The sequence below is a fragment of the Taudactylus pleione genome, unplaced genomic scaffold (genome assembly GCF_031769625.1).
Source record: "Taudactylus pleione unplaced genomic scaffold, aTauple2 ptg000398l, whole genome shotgun sequence".
NCBI classification, from domain to species: Eukaryota; Metazoa; Chordata; class Amphibia; order Anura; family Myobatrachidae; genus Taudactylus; species Taudactylus pleione.
This window is the reverse complement of record NW_028284800.1, coordinates 914,362-935,231: the sequence shown is the minus strand read 5'-3', so window position 1 is coordinate 935,231 and position 20,870 is coordinate 914,362. Positions and strand designations below refer to the sequence as shown.

Below are 20,870 nucleotides of genomic sequence, written 5' to 3'. Positions count from 1 at the left end.
GGGGTGCCTAACCCTACCTCCCCCCGAGGTGCCTAACCCTCTAGCCTAACCCTAACCTCCCCCTAGCCTAACCCTAACCTCCAGGGGGGTGCCTAACCCTAAGTCCCCCCCGGGAGCCCTAAACCTAATCCCCCCCCCCCCTGCGGCTGTCCGCGCCCGACTTACGTTTGATCGGTAAGACGGGTGTCAGCTCCCGGCGTAGGTCTAATGACAGGTGTCGGGATTTCGACACCTGTCATTAGTGCCTTGCTGGGATTAAGCAGTCGGGAAGTCAGTGGTCGGGATTACGTCCGTCGGCTTCCCAACCGCTTCCCGTCTGTACACATGCTGCAGGGACCGCTGGTGACTGACCGCTGAAATGGGTGGACAAATTTAAATACCAGCTCAGTCGTGATGTCAGGGAACACACATCGAGCGGCCGTTCAGTAAGTTCCTATAGCTTACCTGATTGGCCATTGTGTTGGTGGATCCATCGGCACAGTTTGTACCCGACTTAACCCTATTGCTTAACTGTAACCGTCTTCCTAGTGCATAAACCTAATCCTAGCCTAATGCTGGCTATACACCTGCACGATTTTGGGCCGAATGCCCATTTTCAATGAGTCATAAGATGGCTCTCTGAAGAAGCTGAGAGCACTCAGCGAAACGAGTTAAGCCAGGACTTTTCACCCTATATTATTGACCAGGATTGGACATTGAACCCTGGACTGCACTTTGCTTATGCCTTGGTGCTATAAATGCTGAAATCCAGCCCAGGACTCCAGGAATACAACAGCCGCTGCGAGATTACCTTGCATATGGCCTGAGAAGACCTATTATGGACTGGTAAAACACTCTATATCCGCCTCGGCTACACCATTTTTACACTGGAAATAGCCACCGGTAGGCCTTATTTATCAAATAAAAGGACCAGTAATGCAGACAGACGCATATTTGGGACTCCTTCCTGGGTTAATATACTTTTAATGCTGCTGAATTATTTTCTTATGTTCATATTGAGTCTATCAGTGTGATATATCTATCTATCTACCCCCATGCACCAGCAGCTGCATAGGCAATGTATGTGATATTCCTTGCTGAGTACTACAAGTGCCAGAATCTGCATTAACACTAATGCACTAATGTAAAATTAGCTGGGTATTTAAAGTATGTGTATAATTTTGTACATGTTTGTAATTGGTTTTGTTTAAATGTATGGGAATCTTTTATGACTTGCTAGCAATAGTCATTACCTGTGTTTGGATGGGGATCACTGAAGCACAGTTTATAGTGTCATACTGCCTGTTTACTTAAACTTAGAGCAATGTATGTCCACTGATCAATTTGCATTTCAATCAACTGACCATTGGCTCAGATGAGGCCAGTGTCTTAATCAGCCATACTATTTCTTAACATTCAGTCTTAGGGCAGCTTGATGAGGGCAGCTTGGTGTGGTTATGCATTAAGTGTGGTTAAAATCAAGTATGCTTTCTGAACAGTTAAAAAAACAGTTGAACAACATCTATTACCAGGTAATTACAAAACCATTACTTAACTTTGTGTTTTTATATTAGGAGAAAAAAATGCTTCACAAACTTCTATTTATTATCTCACTACATGGAATCATCTCTAAGGCTACTACATCCTTTACTCTCCATGAAGCTCATCCTTCTGTACATATTGCTACCTCATTAATCTTCTCTCCTCTTACAATCACACATGAGCTTTTAAATTATCTATACACATTGACAATGACATCCACAACCTGTCGCCATAAAAATCTATCATACAAATCCCACCAATATATTTATATCTCTCTCCTTCTGCTTCTATTAGCTGGTGACATTTCACCAAATCCAGGCCCAACACACATGCCACACTCACAACGCGCTGTAAATCCAGCTAACCTCATAAACATTGCATGCCTCCCTTCAACCTCCAAGTCACTAAAATGTGCCTTATGGAATGCACGCTCTATCTGCAACAAACTAACATCCATCCATGACCTCTTTATTTCAACTGACCTCAACCTTCTGGCAATAACAGAAACATGGCTTACACAATCAGACACTGTCTCTCCTGCTGCACTTTCATATGGTAAGCTACACTTCTCACACACCTCACCTCCAGGCATGGTAATTGTAAAGGAGGTGGGGTAGGAATATTACTCTCCCAATCTGTTACATACACAGTTCTCCCACAGGTACCTTCACTCACATTTACATCATTTGAAGTACACTGACTTTCACCCCTTTCTCTGTGCGAGTTGCTGTTATCTATCGCCCACCTGGGCCACCTCAACAATTTCTGGAAAATTTTTCTGCCTGGCTCCCTCACTTCCTATCATCAAACATCTCCACCATCATTATGGGTGATTTCAATATTCCCACTGACAGTCCACAATCTCCTCATGCCTCCAGACTACTTTCTCTAACCTCATCTCTTGGCCTCTCCCAATGGACTGACTCCGCTACTCATCAGGAGGGCCACTGCCTTGATCTTGTATTCACTCGACTATGCTCAGTTTCTGATTTCACTAATGCTCCTTTCCCTCTCTCATATCACAACCTTATCACCTGCACACTCTCCTCCACTACATCAACATCCTTGAAATTAACCAAACCTAAACCTAAAACCCACAGAAATATTGATGCTATTAACTTTCAACAACTATCTACCTCTCTACAACAACTCTCACCTATTTCTACATTCACTTCTCCTGAGACTGCGGCATCACACCTAAACCAGATTCTAGAAAAAGTTCTCGATGAAGTAGCTCCAGCTACCCATCACACACCACGTAGAGTTACATGTCAACCGTGACATTCTAACCTAACAAGGCATCTACAAAAACTCTCACGTAAAGTTGAACGTCAGTGGCGAAAGTCTCGTACTCCAACTGACTTCCTCATATATAAGACGATCTACAACTCTTATCGTGCTGCTCTGGACACTGCCAAGCAAACATATTTCCAATCTCTTATCTCTGCTCAAGCCTCTAACCCCAAACGACTTTTTAATACATTTAAACTGCTTCTTACCCCTCCTTCACCCAAACCACCTGCTACTATCTGTGTGCAAGATTTTGCTTCCTATTTTAGGGACAAGATTGATGAGATCCGAAATGAAATGGTATGCTCTTCTTCAGCTAGTGACTTGCTCAATTCCTTACCTGAATCCTCTGGCGCATTCTCTTCATTTGATCTCACAAACGAAGATGAAGTATCTTCCCTCTTCTCATCCTCCTACTCTATTACCTCTACTCTAGATCCTTTACCCTCACAAATCAGTAAAGCTTTGTCTCCTGTGCTTATCCCAACCCTAACTAAAATCTGTAATCTCTCTCTCTCTCTACTGGCAACTTTCCATCACTGTTCAAGCATGCAGTGATTACTCCTATTCTGAAAAAAAAAAACTCTGACCCCAACACTCTCTCAAATTACCGTCCTATCTCCCAGCTCCCATGCCCCTCCAAGCTACTTGAGAGACTTGTCTACACCCGCCTCACACACTTTCTTAACTCACATAACTTATTGGACCCACTTCAGTCCGGCTTCCGTTCCCAACACTCCAGAGAGACAGCACTGACTAAGGTAGTAAATGATCTGGTCACTGCCAAGGCTAAAGGCCATTACTCACTCCTAATTCTTCTAGATCTCTCTGCTGCTTTTGACACTGTTGACCACTCTCTTCTCATACAAACACTACAATCCCTAGGTCTTAAGGACACAGCTCTTTCTTGGTTCTCTTCCTACCTATCTGATCGCTCTTTTACTGTTCGTTTTTCTGATTCTGCCTCCTCTTCACTACCTCTATCAGTTGGAGTACCGCAAGGCTCTGTCTTAGGGCCTCTGTTATCCTCAATCTATACCTCCTCTCTTGGCAAACTAATCAGCTCTTTTGGATTTCAGTACCATCTGTATGCAGATGATACTCAAATTTACCTATCTTCCCCAGATTTATCACCAACTGCACTGGTCCATGTCACTGAATGTCTTTCTGCAATTTCATCTTGGATGTCATCTCGCCACCTGAAACTTAATATTTCTAAAACAGAATTAATTATATTTCCACCAGCCAATAACAGTTACCAACCTGATCTCTCTATCACTGTTGATAACTCGACAATCCACCCTGCCCCACAAACTCTCTGCCTTGGTGTCATCCTTGACTCTGAACTGTCCTTTGTTCCTCACATTCAATCTGTCTCAAAATCATGTTACATACATCTAAAAAACATATCCAAAATTCGACCATATCTCACAAAAGACACTGCAAAAACTATAATCCATGCACTTATTATTTCCCGTATTGACTATTGCAATAGCCTCCTTACTGGTCTTCCCAAAAACAGGCTATCACCATTACAATCAATTATGAATGCAGCTGCAAGGCTTATCTTCCTTGCCAAACGTTCGTCTGCTGCCCCGCTCTGTCAGTCCCTCCATCGGTTGCCAGTTTTCTACCGTATTCAATACAAAATACTCTTACTTACACATAAGGCTATTAACCAAACCACACCAACATACATTTCTTCACTCATTTCAAAATATCTCCCTACCCGACCTCTCCGCTCAGCACAAGATCTACGTCTCTCATCCCCACGCATTACTTGCTCTCATTCACGGTTACATGACTTTCTTCAGGCTGCACCCACTCTATGGAATGCCTTACCATGCACAATACGACTTTCCTCTAGTCTCCAATCCTTCAAGCGATCCCTGAAAACTCACCTCTTCAAGCAAGCTTTTCAGATCCCAGAACCACCCACATAACCTTAATAGCTCCCCTTTCACAGTCCACACACAATCTCACACATCGTCTTTCTCTCACATCCTCATGACGTTTGGCCGACATTCCGGTGTGAATGGATCATGCAGCCCACCAAGAAACTGTGCATTCTGGCTGGACCAAAATGCAATATATAGCACCTATCCTTGTGTATCAATTCCTATTTCCCTGTAGATTGTAAGCTTGCGAGCAGGGCCTTCCTACCTATATATCTGTCTGTTATTACCCAGTTTTGTTCTATTAATGTTTACAATTGTAAAGCGCAACGGAATATTCTGCGCTATATAAGAAACTGTTAATAAATAAATACATCTATCTATATAATATATATATATATATTTTTTTTTTTTAATATTGTGGTATTAAATATATGTTTTTATGAACCCAGTCGCATATTTATAATTTATATCTCGTTACTGAGAGCAGATACAAATGTGAGGGTCTATGTCATTTGCACCGATTTTGAAAGCTTATAGCTAAAAGGACAGTATTCATGACTATTTCTTCAGATCATGAAATGGCCACTGGGGCTTATTTACAAAGGACACTCGATGTGCAATGCAAACGCCCTGGTTTTGCACTTTAGCAAATAAAGGGTTCTTCAACGTACTTTCCTACACAAGTACAGATTGTGTAGAAAGTGGGCTAGACTGAAAAGGCGCATTATGGTTACATCTAACATCCAGTCCCTTTACACGCCGAATATCACTACAGATAGTCATCAGCCAGTGCAGAGGTTAAAGTGCCGCTCCTGTTATATTTAGTTCTGTGCGGCTTCTCTTTACAGCTTATTCCCTGTAGTGATTGACATGTTTTTGTTTTTATCTTATTTAAAAAAATATATAAAAGTTGTATAAAATAAACAATGGATAACAAAAAAATATGAAAAAGTTTAACAGTTACTGACAACAACACAGCTGACCCTCTTGAATTTACCCCTTTAAACTACTCTCGACATTGCACTATTATAGTACTTGAATCTTACCATGCAGCAAATTTGGTTGAATAATTAAGTCCTATAAGTCCATTACGGGTATCTTTATAAGAAGCAACAAGATTCTGCATTGAAAAAGGAAAGATTGAAAAAAAAAAGTGTGCATGTGTGTGGGGTAAAATAAAAAACAGGTACAACTAACCAACTTGTACATCCAAGGGCTCCCTCTAGTGGTAAGACATGTACAGTAAAAACTTTTCCCTGTAACAAACATTATTGGACCATGCAGCATTATATAAGGACACTTTTGTAAACTACATTCACAGTGATGTTGTCAGGGAACAATGGAGCTCATTCAGAGCCGCTCGCTAGATCGTTCACTCGCACCCAGCGTATGCAAATCCAGCACACACCCAGCAAGGCAGGCGATCTCACGGCAAGGCATTAGAACGCCCACAATGTCTTGGCGTGCGATCATGTTGTGTATGCAGACGCCCACCAGCCATTCATAAGATGCCCACTTGTGCACGTCATCTCCTGGAAGTGCATGAAAACATTGGTACATCGAGCACCATTGGATGCGTTCGCAGCGCTTGAGGTTGCCTATACCCTTCCACAAGCACTGCCATCACTTCAGTGTAAAATACAACCAGGTGACGTGTCTTATGACACTGCCTTTTAATTATGCACGCCTCTGAAACGGCGTTGAGACACTCAGACATGCCTGCGTTCTCACCTCCACTCCCCCGTTTCTAGCATCCAGCCCGTCACCACCCGCAAACGGCTTCTCCTGTCACTCCCTCTGCTGGGTTGTCTATGTGCAGCGAACGAATGCTTCCCGAGCGTTCGCAGCGGTTCGCGCACGCGCATTGCGATGCATACGCAGATTACAAAAATTGGCCTGCTACGAGCGAACGCATCCTAGCGAGCGGGTGTGAATCAGCGCCAATGTTCAGTCTCTAATGTTATGCACAGTAATCCTCTCTAGTGTGATGGAAAGCATAGCATTCCTGTAGCTGCGATTCACTTTCACTGCTCCAAGTGTACATTATGTTGAAGCACCTTTGTTATTGCAGAGTAACTATTACTTACCGTATCCCAACCTCTGTAGCGCCCGACTTTCACCCCCGCTGCAGGGAAACGCAGTTCTCGGGTCAGCTAGAGCATCTGTCAGCCACGAAGAACAGTCAGTCAGCAAAGCAACTACAGCCTTAAAAGTGTTGCCCAAGTTTTGTATTTTTAAATAGGAGAATCAGAAACCTGAATATATATGCAAATATGGATGCAAGTTATATAAAAATAAATAATAATAATAATAATAAATGTGCCATATAACAGCCTATGAACATTTTTGCATTTTCAAATATTTTCTTTATTCCAGGTGCTTTTTATTTCAGCATCGGTTCTCTAACGCCTTACACAAAAATTACCATTACTCATACAATAACTTACAAATTACTTCAAATGACTACACTGAAGAACTTTTTATGTTTAGACAATAAAGTATCCTGGATGACTTGATCAATCATAGTAGTGACTAGCTGGGAGACTACTCTCACCCTGCTACCCCAAATCGTCTGCCGTCGGCATAGATCCCTCCTCAAGGCCTCCCAGCAAAGTCTTCAGCTTGTCTGGCATCTGAAGCCTTGGCCGGACTTTGCATTGCGTCTCTACTGCTTTTCGGAACTGGGTGTAGACATTGGGTAAACTGCAATACATAATGAGGACGTCACTGGGGAGAAGGATACACAATGGGGAAGAGGAGACTTTTATTTATTTAAAAAAAAATGGGGATCAGGGGGTGAGATGTATCAAATTTTCCAAAGAGGACAGGTGGAGAAGTTGGCCACAGCAACCAATCAGCTACTACCTATCATTTCATACAACATGCTAAATAAATTATGCCTAGAATCTGATTGGTTGATTGCTATAGGCAACTTTTTCACTTGTCCTCTTTAGAAGGGTTGATACACCTCCATATATATCTTACATTCTTCCCTAACATCTTGTCTCAGAGGAGGGGTAGGCAACCTATGTGGAACTACACACTCTAGCATGCCCAGCCACATTTTTATCATGACCCAACAGCAAAACTGTGCCAGGGCATGCTGGGATGTGTAGTTCCACATCAGCCAGAGTGTGATCATTTACCTTCCCCTGTCTCAGAGCATAACCAGGCGTCAGTCTACTCACTGGTGACAACAGCAGCAGCAGTCAGAAGCTTAACCCTTGTAATCAATATAGCATTAATCATGTGGAATTTATTAACACTCTGGGCCTGACAGGACGCCTCAGTTACTGTGGCCATACTGGAACATTCACCTTGAGATATGCCTGAATGGAAGATCCTCACAGTGATACAAAGTGGATCTCCAAATTGTCTGGAGTTTTACTCCATGCTGGGAACAGACCTGTTTTATGGATTTCTCAACATCAAGCTCTTCTCTCGTTACCTAGAGAGACAAAGATGTCAATATTGATGAAAGCATGCTACAAAAATCGAGTTCTTTAATGAAATACACCTGGCCTTCCATCACTCTGTGCAAAGGAGATTACATTTAAGATACTGGAAATAGTTTGCACCCGTTAGTCAAAGCAAGATTCCTGCATAACTGCCAATAGCCTTATGTACATTTCCCATTTATTATTTCCCATATAGGCTATGCTTCAATGCTCTAGAGTAAAATCCATATTTGTATTCTGTCCTCAGTTCTAAGTGAGCACAGGTGCTGGAACACAAACCTAAAGTATTGTGAAACGCAGCATTTGTTGACAACTCTACTGCACACAATAACTGCCTCACATCTGTGACACATGTCATTGATTGGTCAGCTGACTACTCACCGTGTAATGCCCACTGTGGGCATAACGATACTGGATCAGAACCTCTATATACCCCTGCCTGTACCTTCTAAAACCCTTCCTATAAACCTCTAAGGATGACGCTAATCTGCGTAGGCAGTCATACCATAAATAAAGACTTAGATGTGGAATCTGTGGTTCCAAAGCACAAGTGTTATTCAGGTAAAAGTTCAGTCAGTTACACGCAATTGATCAAGACACAATTTAGGTGCAAAAGGAAAATTATACAGGCCCAAGTACAGTATACATACGCAGGCGCTTCCGGACCCGGAGATAGGCATCAGCAAGAGACCCCTAATCATACAGCGTTCAGCACGAAGACTGAGAACCAGCGTTCGTGCACACATATTTATACCCCCCCAGAATAAACAGGACAATAGTGAAGTTTGTTGCTGGTGTCATTGGTTCCCAGGGGAGAAGCATCTGTTACAGCACATTTAACAGGCTAGTTCAAAGACTCTCCCTGCCTCTAACAGCTGGGGATCTTCCTCTTCACGCCCCCTGCAACATCCTAACAGTTGTTCCTAAAATATACATTTTGTTGCTTGTAGGCTCTGCGATCCATAACTCGAGAATGCATGATGCGATCTTCCCACCGATAACACCGGAATACTGTAAAAAGAGTACGCATCAGTACAACTCCAAACATGACTTGTTTAGCATGTATAATACCTTAGTTATCAAATATCTTTATTTCTCAGCATTTAAACTAACTGAACCAACTTAAATCATACACTTTAAAGCGTATTGAACCTTATGTGTGAATATGTAATGTGTGGGTTTTCAGGGTTTGATATAAGGTTGCTAGTTAACTTGGGGCAGATGCGTGCGCATAAAGCTAATAAAACAGCGGTTTCATACAAAGTCCTATGCATTCGCTAATATGCGACTAGTTAACAGCGCAATTGTGTGTATTAATGTGTGTATGAGAAATGGTGAAAGATTCAAACACATGGTGCTATTAGTATTATCGCCACATGTACTAAAATGTGAGTTTATCTAAAATGGCGCTTAGGCGGCCATTCGCAAAATGGCGTCTTGCGATCTCATTTTCAAGATGGCGTCTTGCGGCCATTCGCAAGATGGCGTCACCGCGATTCAATTTTAAACTGAAGTTGTCTCAGCCAATTATTCAGCTTCGACAGTCCACCCTTTGATAGCAAACAACATGCTATCACAATCTGCTATTAGTATTTAATTTAGGCTTACATTTACATATTATTTGGTGTTATTATGGGATGGCACAAGGTGGTTCTTAATCCATCAATAACGTGTCTCTGAGTGGGGACATAAAACTACTATTATACGCACACCGTGAAAGGTGTGGGAATGCACCAGTCTTATAATAGCAGTCTTGAAGGGGAGTTGAGACTTTACATTATCTGAGGTGTTCTATAAATAACATTTCAATAATACATTCTATGCATGTCTAAATAAAATACATCAAACGATTGTATTTCCTAGTTCAGGGTTGTAATGCAGTTCTATATTTACCTCGGTATACATATTGTCATTACTGACCACCATCATAGTTTCATTCTTTTGTTTCACTCTGTTTTTACATTTTCCACACTTCAACACAATAGGAACACACCGGACGCATATGCCAATTATTATGATGACAATCAGTATAAGGATTAAGAATTTGCTTATGCTGGCGATCACTTCCTGGACCCATTCCCCTAGACCTGAGAACCATTTCACTGGGTTCAGCCATGACACCCATCCTTCTATCTTTTCCCTTACTTCAGCCACTGAAGCGTTATGGTTCTTGCGAAATTCCCACTTTAGCTGCAGAATTTCATCCATCTTCCAGTCTATCACCTCCTTAGGGTCGCTGGTATCATTGGTGACATAGGTGCAACACTTTACTCCAAATTGGGTGGCCAATGTTACGCAATACCCTCCAGTAACAGCAGTTAAATAATTCAACACTAGCCTGTGTTGCACCAGTTCTTTCTTGTACGCTTGCAATTCTCTCCCTGTATACCTGAATGTGTCATCGTACATCTTGGTGATATTATCTATTAATTTAGCAAGTTCCTGGATATATCTAAAATTTAATGTACCCCGAACGATCCTGGTGGGGTCCAATGCGACCAGAACTTGAAAGCCAGTTGTCTCACTGATTAACTGAGTGGCTTTATGTATATCACCAGGTACCATATTTCTTTTACCTCTGTGTTCATATTGTGTGTGAAGATATGGTGATGGTGTGTTTTTATGTATGCCCAGCATTTCAACATGTGTGAGGGTCATAACTTCTGGGACTGCTCTTCCCAGGTAACACAAACCTTCGAAACTCGGGGAGAGCCATTTATACGCTTTTCTTCCACAGATGAAATATACATTATCAGGGAGAACATAAGGAATGGTATGCATCATTATCATTAAGCACATTTCCCTTGCAAACAATCCTATTTCTGGTTCTTCCGTCTGGTACATGCACGTTTCTGGCTGTATTATTTTAGCACAATAACCATTTGGCACCTTACCAATAATTTCTTTGGTGGAACTCAATGTATACCGATACCCAAAATGTTTCCCACCAGACTTAATGGAGCGCAGCACATCATGGTTTATGGACTCATTATCAGCTCTTTGTGAGAAGGTCATCGTCTGATTATTCCCCGTTACTTCCCAACTCCCGGGTTTATTGGGGTTGGTTATGTTTAAACACAAAAGTGATCTATCTACTTGGAATTGATAGAGTTTGAAATGAGGGGGTTTGGATTAGAGGAATTTTTCATCCAATGTTTTCCCTTTTTGCAATTCTAAAATTTCCGTGATATTCAGCGGAAATGGCACCAACCCTACGTTATGCTGTCCCTGTGGCACATGTAAACACACCCAGCAATCAGTTTGATTTAACACTTTGCCTACCATGCTATGATAATCCTCTAGAGGATACCCACCCCAGTACGGATTATATTTAGGTTGGCACCGTTGGATACCGTTCTCACCAACTAGGGACCCACAAAGCTCACAAATACAGGAATCTTCAGATGATAAACCTCCACACCTTCCCCGAGTATCCGGAATGACAGCTCTCTTAACAATAACAGTACTAAGATTGGTCAGACACTCCCCTGATTGGCATTGCACTCCTCCTGATTCCACTCCATCAGCACTGCCATCAGCTCCCGTTTCCTCAATCGGTCCCCCATCACTGACACTGTATATCCCCGGACTGACCAGGATGGTGAACACTCTAAAAGAGAATATGAAAATGAACACAGCAGGCATGTCCATTGTCACAACAAGACCTGCAAATTTCTCTCAGTTCAGGTATCTTACTACGACCTTTTCAATCCTCCCAGAACAAGCTCGCGAGCGACAGGTCCACGCTATCAGCTTTGTCTCCGACTTGTTTCTCCACCGGTTGATTGACCTTTTTGCAGTGAGTGGAATGGACCCAGGTATCTCTCTCGGCCACCTTCAAAGATGTAGTACTCGTCAGCAGCACCTGGTACGGACCTTCCCACCGATCAGTCAAACAACCTGAACGCAAGAAATTTCTGATCATTACATATTCTCCTGGTTCAACATCATGACAGTTCGTTTCAGGCATATCATTAGACAACAATTTCAGTTTCTGCTGCTGTTGCTTTAACTGCTTACTCATTGATATAAGATACTTCACAGTTACCTCGTTGTTACCCTAAAGATCTTCCTGTGGACTTATAATCAAAAGAGGCTGTCTACCGAACAATATTTCAAATGGGGACAGATTCAGAGGAGGTCTAGGAGTGGTCCTTATGCTATGTAGGACCAAAGGTAACGCTTCTGGCCATCCTAGTCCAGTCTCAGTCTCAGTCATGAATTTACTTAGCTTATTTTTAATAGTCCTGTTCATCCTCTCTACCTTTGCACTGGCTTGCGGTCGGTAGGGAGTGTGAAGTCGGCTATTAATACCCATCAGCTTACGCATATTTTGAAAAACATCACCTGTGAAATGGGTACCCCTATCACTCTCGATGATTTTAGGGATACCGTACCTGCATACAAATTCCTGAACTATTTTTTTGGCAGTAAACGCAGCAGTATTAGTGGCCGCTGGGTAGGCCTCAACCCAGTTAGAAAATACGTCTGTGCACACTAATACATACTTAAGGTTCCTGCAGGGTGGTAATTGGATGAAATCAATTTGTATCACCTGGAAAGGTCCATCAGTCAGTGGAATGTGGGATGGTTCGGTAGGGATCGCTTTCCCTATGTTCTTTCTCAAGCAGGTCAGACAGGACATTGCTATCTTCTCTGCTTGTGAAGAAAAACCTGGTGCGCACCAGTACGCCCTCACCAACTTGCACATACCCTGTTTACCCAGATGAGTCAGACCGTGTGCTGCCTCAGCCAGGCTGGGGTAATATGCCTTGCGGGCTACTGGCTTACCATGTCCGTCCCTCCAGACCCGAGGACTCTTGCCCACATCCCTTGGTCTTCCAAATGGATTTTTCCTGAATTGAACACAAATTTTGCATCTCAATTAATTTCAGCATATCAATAGTTTGAAATGACATAATTGTTTCAGTTGGAGGAAACATTTTTAACCCTGCTGCCCATTTTGCAGCTTCATCAGCTCTGTTGTTGCCCAGTGACATCGGGTCATCCTCACATGTGTGGGCCTTGCATTTAATTACTGCCACTGCCTTGGGCAGTTGGATTGCTTCTAAAAGATGTTTTATGTGTCGGGAATGTGCAACTGGTGTGCCTGCTGCTGTCATAAAATTTCTCAGACGCCATAGAGCCCCAAAATCGTGCACCACCCGAACGCGTACCTCGAGTCAGTGTAAATGTTACCAGATTTGCCTGCTGCCAGTTCACATGCTCTAGTCAGTGCTACTAACTCTGCCACCTGGGCTGAGTGAGGAGGACCGAGAGGTTTAGCTTCTATGATGTCTGTGTCATTTACAACAGCATAACCTGTACATAATTCACCTGTGTCTGTTTGTCTATGACAACTCCCATCCGTATAAAAAGTTACATCCACATTTTCTAAAGGTGTGTCATGTATGTCAGGTCTAGCAGTAAAGGTCTCATTCAGATATGTCATACAATCGTGCGTATCATTATGTCTGCCGAACTCGCCTCCCGCCAGCAACTCCTCTCCTTCCACCCTTTGTACATCGTGTTGTACATATGGTAGGTATGTTACTGGATTCAGCGTACTGCAACGTTTAACAGTAATATTTGCAGGAGCGATTAGAGCTAGTTCCCATTTGGTGAACCTAGCCGAGGAGACGTGTCTGGTTTGAGCTGAGTTCAACAGAGCAGATACAGCATGGGGAGTGTAGGCAATCATATCATGGCCCAATACTATGTTCTCACTTTTACTCACCAATAGAGCGGTAGCTGCTACACTTCTCAAACAGGTGGGGAGTGATCTTGCTACCGTGTCCAATTGGGCACTGTAGTATGCTACGGGCCTACTGGCATCACCCTGTTTTTGTGTAAGGATACCTGCAGCACAACCATCGGCTTCCGTACAATACAAATCAAAAGGTTTTTCATAATCAGGTATTCCCAATGCAGGAGCTCTTGTCAGACTATCCTTAAGATTAAGGAAAGCCTGTTCTGATTCCTCTGTGTGTATGACACGATCGGGCTTTGAGGAAGAGACTAATTCCTGTAAAAGTAAGGCCAAAATAGAAAAACCTGGTATCCACATTCTACAGTATCCACAAATTCCCAAGAAGGTATGAATTTGCTGTTGATTCTGCAGCAGTGTCATGTTTTGTATGGCCTGGATTCTATCTGTTGTAAGGTGTCGTAACCCCTGGGTTAGGCAGTGTCCCAAATATTTTACTCTGGATTGGCATGGCTGTAGTTTGTCCTTAGCCACCTTGTGTCCTGTTTGTGAGAGATGAAGTAACAAAAGTTTAGTATCATTCAAACATGATATAAACGAGTCAGAACATAGCAATAAATCGTCCACATATTGAATTAGAACAGATCCATTGGCAGGTTGAAAAGATTGTAAACAGTCGTGCAATGCCAGGGAGAAGATACTGGGGCTGTCTATGAAACCTTGGGGTAACAGTGTCCATGTGTATTGTAAACCTCTGTATGTAAAGGCAAATAGATACTGACAGTCAGGATGGAGAGGCACAGAGAAGAAAGCTGAACAGAGGTCAATGACAGTGAAATGGGTTGCATTTGGTGGGATTTGCATCAAAATGACAGCTGGATTCGGCACTACGGGGAATTGACTCTCTACCACCTTATTAACACCTCTAAGGTCTTGTACCAGCCTATAACCCCTCCCACCACTCTTCTTCACTGGAAAGAATGGACTGTTGGCTACACTAGCTGTACGAACTAAAATTCCCTGTTGCAATAATCGCTCAATTATTGGAAAAAACCCTAATTCTACCTCCTGCTTTAGTGGGTATTGGGGAATTTTTGGAGCTTGCCTTCCGCTTTTTAAATTTACCATTACTGGGCTTACGTTTGCCATTAATCCAGTGTCCTGTCCATCTTTAGTCCAAAGGGAATCTGGAATTAGGGACAACATTTCATCTACCTGTGATGGAGTTTCATTTAAAACTGTAGAGTGATACATTATCCTTTGAGGAGTGTCTAACATATTCTGCACCTCGTATACCATTCTCTCTGGGATATCTAAAAATACACCATCAGGGGTGCAATATATAACACATCCCATCTTACATAACAAGTCTCTGCCCAGTAGGTTAGTAGGAGCCGCAGCAGCCAGGAGAAAAGAATGCCTGGTATGCAACGGCCCAATAGTAACCTCTGTGGACTTTGTAAAAGGATAATGTTCCACTTTACCTGTTACACCCATTGTTGGTACTGTCTCGTTGGTCACCTGCAAATTAACGGGAGATTTTATCACCGACCTGGTCGCCCCTGTGTCTACAAGAAAAGGATATTCAGTACCAGCTACATCAACCATCATGACCGGTTCATCCCTAGTACTTCCAGTTAACCTGACCATCTGTAGACTACAGGTATGACCTACAAAAAATATATCAGGTGTCCCACCGTAGCGCCTGCTCCAAAGAATAATCAATTAATACTTAGCTTATATATATCACGGATATCTTTGGACTTCTTATCTCCAAATAGTAATGAGGTATAACCAATGTGCATCGTAATATGTGAAGAAAGAAAAAGAAAAGAGATCTAGTGCAGATGGTCTCACCATAAATTCATAAAATACAAATGGAACCTTTTCCAAATAGTCCTGATGCTATATGCAGAATAAATGCTTGTATGGAAAATCCTTAATATATAATACACATTTATTCACAACACAAGTTAATACAAGCACATACAGTACAATACACAAAAGGAGCTTCTAGATGAATAATGAGCATCCTTTGAAACATCAATTCACCAAAATCACAGGTGAAGTTGGCCTCCTACCAGAATCCAGGTAAGTAGATGCATATAATAACTGGGAAGATATAAAAAACCCGGGTTCAGCCTCAGTTATTTGTCCTCATCTGTCCCACACCGGTTCTGGATGGATCCTATGGTCCCTCTTTGCTGCCAACGCGTTTCTACCATTAAGGTCTTTGTCAAGGCAATGAGGGTCTAGTAATATGGGCCACCTTAAATACCCTTATCAATCAAAAACTAGATTGCTGGGAGGAGCCATCTTCATTACAATATATATTTGTACAGTTCAAAACATAAATTCATATATCACAATATATATAATCATTAAAATCCCCTATACTTATATGTTTAAAATCAATAAATTATCCATATTGCACCAACCCAGAATATTTTCTTTTTATAGCTTAAAAAACGGCATCCCTGTCACTTCCGGTAAACAAGTCCACGTGTGTCTTATCGCGTCTCTTTCCGGTGCCTCACGCGAGACACACGGCACTTGAGATAAATAATTCCTTCCCCAGGTGTCAGATAAACATATAGATGATGTCCGAGCGTTGTATCCTTACGACGGACACAGAGTTCCATTACTCTGACTGCAATGGCCGGAAGTACGCGTCACGCGACGTAAGGATTCTGGGACTTGTAGTCAAAAAGTCCCGCCGATCCCGGAAGTCCACGTAACACTATGTAGGGATGCTTGGGGCTTGTAGTAGAAATGCCTCACTGGTTCTTAAAGTGACATATCGATAACCATGCCTTCCATGTAAATAAATACGTTGCAAGTACTTTAATAACAGCTAAAGTTCATAGTTTAGAGAGTCCATTTATCCCATATTAGCCTATCGGAAACATATATCTGTAAAATAACAAAACGTACAAGGTTTATTATATAAAGCAACCTTATATTAATCATTAAAGTGACCACATGTACATAATAAATAGATAATAAAATCTTCATATAAATAATGTACTTATAAATATATAAAACAATTTAATTTAATTTAAAAACCATTTAATTTCAAAATCCTTGGTAATCCCTCCCGGATGTAAAGTTTTAAGAGAATAAATGTAATACATCTCTGCTTTGGCCAACTCATGAGGTAAATTATTATTTCTCCAATTCACTTTTACTTGTTTTAAAACCCCAAATTCTTTAATATCCCCAATATTCTTGTTATGGATATCTTTAAAATGGGATGACAATGCATGGGTCTCTAGACCCTTTTTAATGTTACGGATATGTTCCGCAAGTCTTATCTTTAGGGGTCTGGATGTTCTACCGATGTAATATTTATTGCAATTGCATCCTATATAGTATACAACATTTTTTGAGTTACATGTAGAGAAATCTTCTTTTTTTTTCTCTATACCATTAATCTTTACATTCACACACTTCCTATCCCCCTTAACTGTTTGACACATTGTACATGTACCACATCTCTGAAAGCCCTTAGTGGTGATTCTACCACTAGTGCTAGGAGGTGAAAGTGCACTTTTAGTAACCTTATCCTTAATGTTTTTTGCTCTTCTATAAATGAATCTTGGTTTATCCGGAAGTAAAGGTTTAAGGACTTGATCTGCTTTCAGGATAGGCCAATGAGTTTTCACAATCCGTTCAATTTGCTTATATTGTGAATTATAATCTGTAATAAACGCCAACTTAAAACCCTCATTGGGATTTTGGATTTGTGTCCTTTTCTCAGCTAATAATGTATCTCTTTTGAGATTTATACACTTTGCCATAGCTGCCTGTACCTTCTCTTTTTTGGACCCACTATTTTCGAATTTTATTATCATATTATTTGCTTGTTCTTCAAAAATATTATTCTCTGAACAATTCCTTTTTAGTCTTCATAATTGGCTATTAGGAATTGAATCCAGCCAATTTTCATGGTGGCAGCTCTGAGCATCTAAAAAAGTTCCTGAGTCCGTGGGTTTTGTATAGATGTTTTATCATGTTCAATGGCTGTTTCTGTGAGGGTATCTATTGTGAGTCCCCGCCAGCCAGGCTGTGAGGTCTGAACCCGAGTTTTTAAACTCTCTTTCAGACCGTCCACAAGTACTGTGACTATCATCCCCCTGTGGTGAGTGCTATCTTTAATATCCTCTATCCCAGTGTACTGGGTGATAGCCTGCAGAGCCCGATCGCAATAATCTTCTGCAGTCTCACTCTCTTTCTGCTTAATGGTGAAAATTTTGTTCCAGTTAACTACTACTGGAAAATATATACCCAATTGAGTAGTGTTCACTCTAGCTCCGGCGGCAGGCAGGGCGCCGGAGCTAGTGAGGGCAACCTTATGCGCGTACCGAAAAGGGGGTGTGATCATGAAAAGGGGGCGTGTCTATAAGACGCATCCCCTTTTCGTCATACTTGGGTGCGTGCCCCCAAGCGCTGCAGAAAGGGAGAATAGATGCCGGGAACATGCGCCCGGCGTCTATTCTCCGGCGGTGACCGAGACACTGCACGTTTCTCCACCCGCGGTACACTGCGTCCAGCGGGTGAGAACGGCACCCGCAGGCTGTGAGGGCAGGGCGCTTTTTGCCCTCCTCCTGGAGGGCAGGGTGCTTTTTGCCCTCCAGAAGGAGGGCAGGGCATCGCGCCCCGCTAAAACAGCCTAGCGGGAACGCTAATTGAGTTACAATGCGGGAAATGTTACCTTGGTTTACTTGGTCTGTTAAGGGAACGTCACCATCCAATACACAATCCGTGATAAATTTTGTCATGTTGGTATTGCGTGGCAGACAGGCCCTTAACACCACACGCCAATCTTTATTAGTGGGCTCATGTGAACTACCCAAATTTCTCAAAAATCTTTGACATTTGGCTAATTCCTTTTTGGGATCGGGGAAATCATTTATGATGGAATTTAGTTCTGCTCTTGTCCAAGAACAATGCATTACTACTTCCCTCGTGGGCACTATACCGTTCGCGTCTGCATTTCCATTTGGAACAGTTATTGTCCGAATGGGATGCAGACCGGTAGCGCTGCTACCTTTGACCTGATTACCTGGCTGGGGGTTTAGTCTGCTGCTGCTACGTATGGTATGAACAACTTCCTCTACGGGTGCAGAGGGCATAAACACTTCCCTTGCTGTTACCGATGGAGATGGCGGCACCACTCGTGATTGTGGTGATGCAGCATCTATCATCTGCACAGCATGGGAAATGGCAGACATTACAATAGGCTCATCATCCACATCATGAACATTTTCTTTATAGTTGCTTAAGAGAGGGTACAAGTTGCTTGTTACATTTTTATGGGTATTTTTGGTAACTGTACTTGCACCTCCATCCACATAAGGTGGGGGAGGTGAGCATGAACTACTGACAATACTCTCCACGACGCTACCTTGCCGCACATGCGCACCATTTTGCGTATTGCAATTCAGGGTCGCAGATGTATTTTCTGGCAATGTGCTCACGACGCTAGTTTGCGTCGTTTGCACTTTGTTAAGCCACGCATCCCCTTCATGCTGCTACAGTTTTAAACATTCAAAATATTTAACCTTTTTCTCTCGGGAGCGCATCAAACTGATGTGATCCCGGACATTGTCTAACACATTTTTATCAAAACTACCAATTCTGGGAAATGGTCTAACACTCTTCCTCGTCATATTAAACCATAAATCACAATACCTTATTGCATAAGTACCGTACTTGGTATGCATGATACGACGGGCTGATCCGATCGGCGCCTCCTTTAGCAGCACATCATTGCCTAACATCTCTACTGTTTGCGTGGCTCCCATTCTGAGACAACTCCTACACTTTTCAATAAAGATTTAAACCGGTGAAAGACAATCAAGACACTTTCACTTACCTGTGGACGATTTAAGTTGGCGGTGCCCACACACCTGGATAAGATTTAGTAAGGCAACTTTCACACCTGGATAAGATTTGAAAAAGGCAACTTCCACACCCAGATAAGATTTAGTAAGGCAACTTCCACACCTATGAGAGTTTATATGTCGGCTACTCTCACGCACCTCTCTACAACAAAGACAACATGTACACCTGCTACTGTGTATAGAACGGTAAAGCTGCTTACCGAGTGGCTAGACTAACCCTTGCACCTAGCCTTTAAGGATCATACGATACCCCTAACTTTGTTCAACAAATATTCACTGTTGCACACTTTTTTCCTGCGCAGAAAAATACATGTTAACCCAGATATTGGTAATAGAAAAAAATGTAAACCTCGATGGCTTTGTTCAAACACGTGGCAGCACAACCGGAAGTACGTATATGCTATTGTGTGACCAGTCGCATACACAATAATGCGACTACCACACAACCGTATAATGGCTTTTTAACTGCGTACGCAAAAGTGCGTCTTTGCTATGCGCAAACCTGCGACTTAGCCGCGTACTCAGTACTGCGACACCCGTTTAAACGTAAGGTTCTATCAACAGAGGAAAACAAACTTTTTCCTCTCTTGTCCCTGGATTCTAGTCAGCTTCCTTGATTCACACGGAGACGGATAGCGATCTTTCAGCACAAAGCGGTTGCAGGCAAACCCTTTGCTGAAATATCGATAGACGTATGTACCGTGTGAGCAGGTAAGTGACTTCACTACGAGCCCCCAACTAACGATACTGGATCAGAACCTCTATATACCCCTGCCTGTACCTTCTAAAACCCTTCCTATAAACCTCTAAGGATGACGCTAATCTGCGTACGCAGTCATACCATAAAGACTTAGATGTGGAATCTGTGGTCCCAAAGCACAAGTGTTATTCAGGTAAAAGTTCAGACAGTTACACGCAATTGATCAAGACACAATTTAGGCGCAAAAGGAAAATTATACAGACCCAAGTACAGTATACATACGCAGGTGCTTCCGGACCCCGAGATAGGAATCAGCAAGAGACCCCTAGTCATACAGCGTTCAGCACGAAGACTGAGAACCAGCGTTCGTGCACACATATTTATACCCCC

At 42.4% G+C, this 20,870-nt stretch overlaps 1 protein-coding gene and 1 pseudogene across 2 annotated transcripts in view; one reads left to right on the top strand and one right to left on the bottom strand.

The window, feature by feature from the left end:
- The window catches only part of LOC148506659 (mitogen-activated protein kinase kinase kinase 3-like), a 223,137-nt gene that overhangs the window by 12,949 nt on the left and 189,318 nt on the right, over window positions 1-20,870 (top strand). The window lies entirely within an intron of this gene.
- The window catches only part of LOC148506661 (cryptochrome DASH-like), a 57,812-nt pseudogene that overhangs the window by 31,074 nt on the left and 5,868 nt on the right, over window positions 1-20,870 (bottom strand). The window contains exons 4-8 of the transcript XR_015869759.1: window positions 8,027-8,157; window positions 7,264-7,412; window positions 6,797-6,871; window positions 5,907-5,965; window positions 5,756-5,829 (exon numbers count right to left, since the gene is read on the bottom strand). The product of XR_015869759.1 is annotated as a cryptochrome DASH-like (transcript). The remainder of the gene's footprint in view (window positions 1-5,755; window positions 5,830-5,906; window positions 5,966-6,796; window positions 6,872-7,263; window positions 7,413-8,026; window positions 8,158-20,870) is intronic.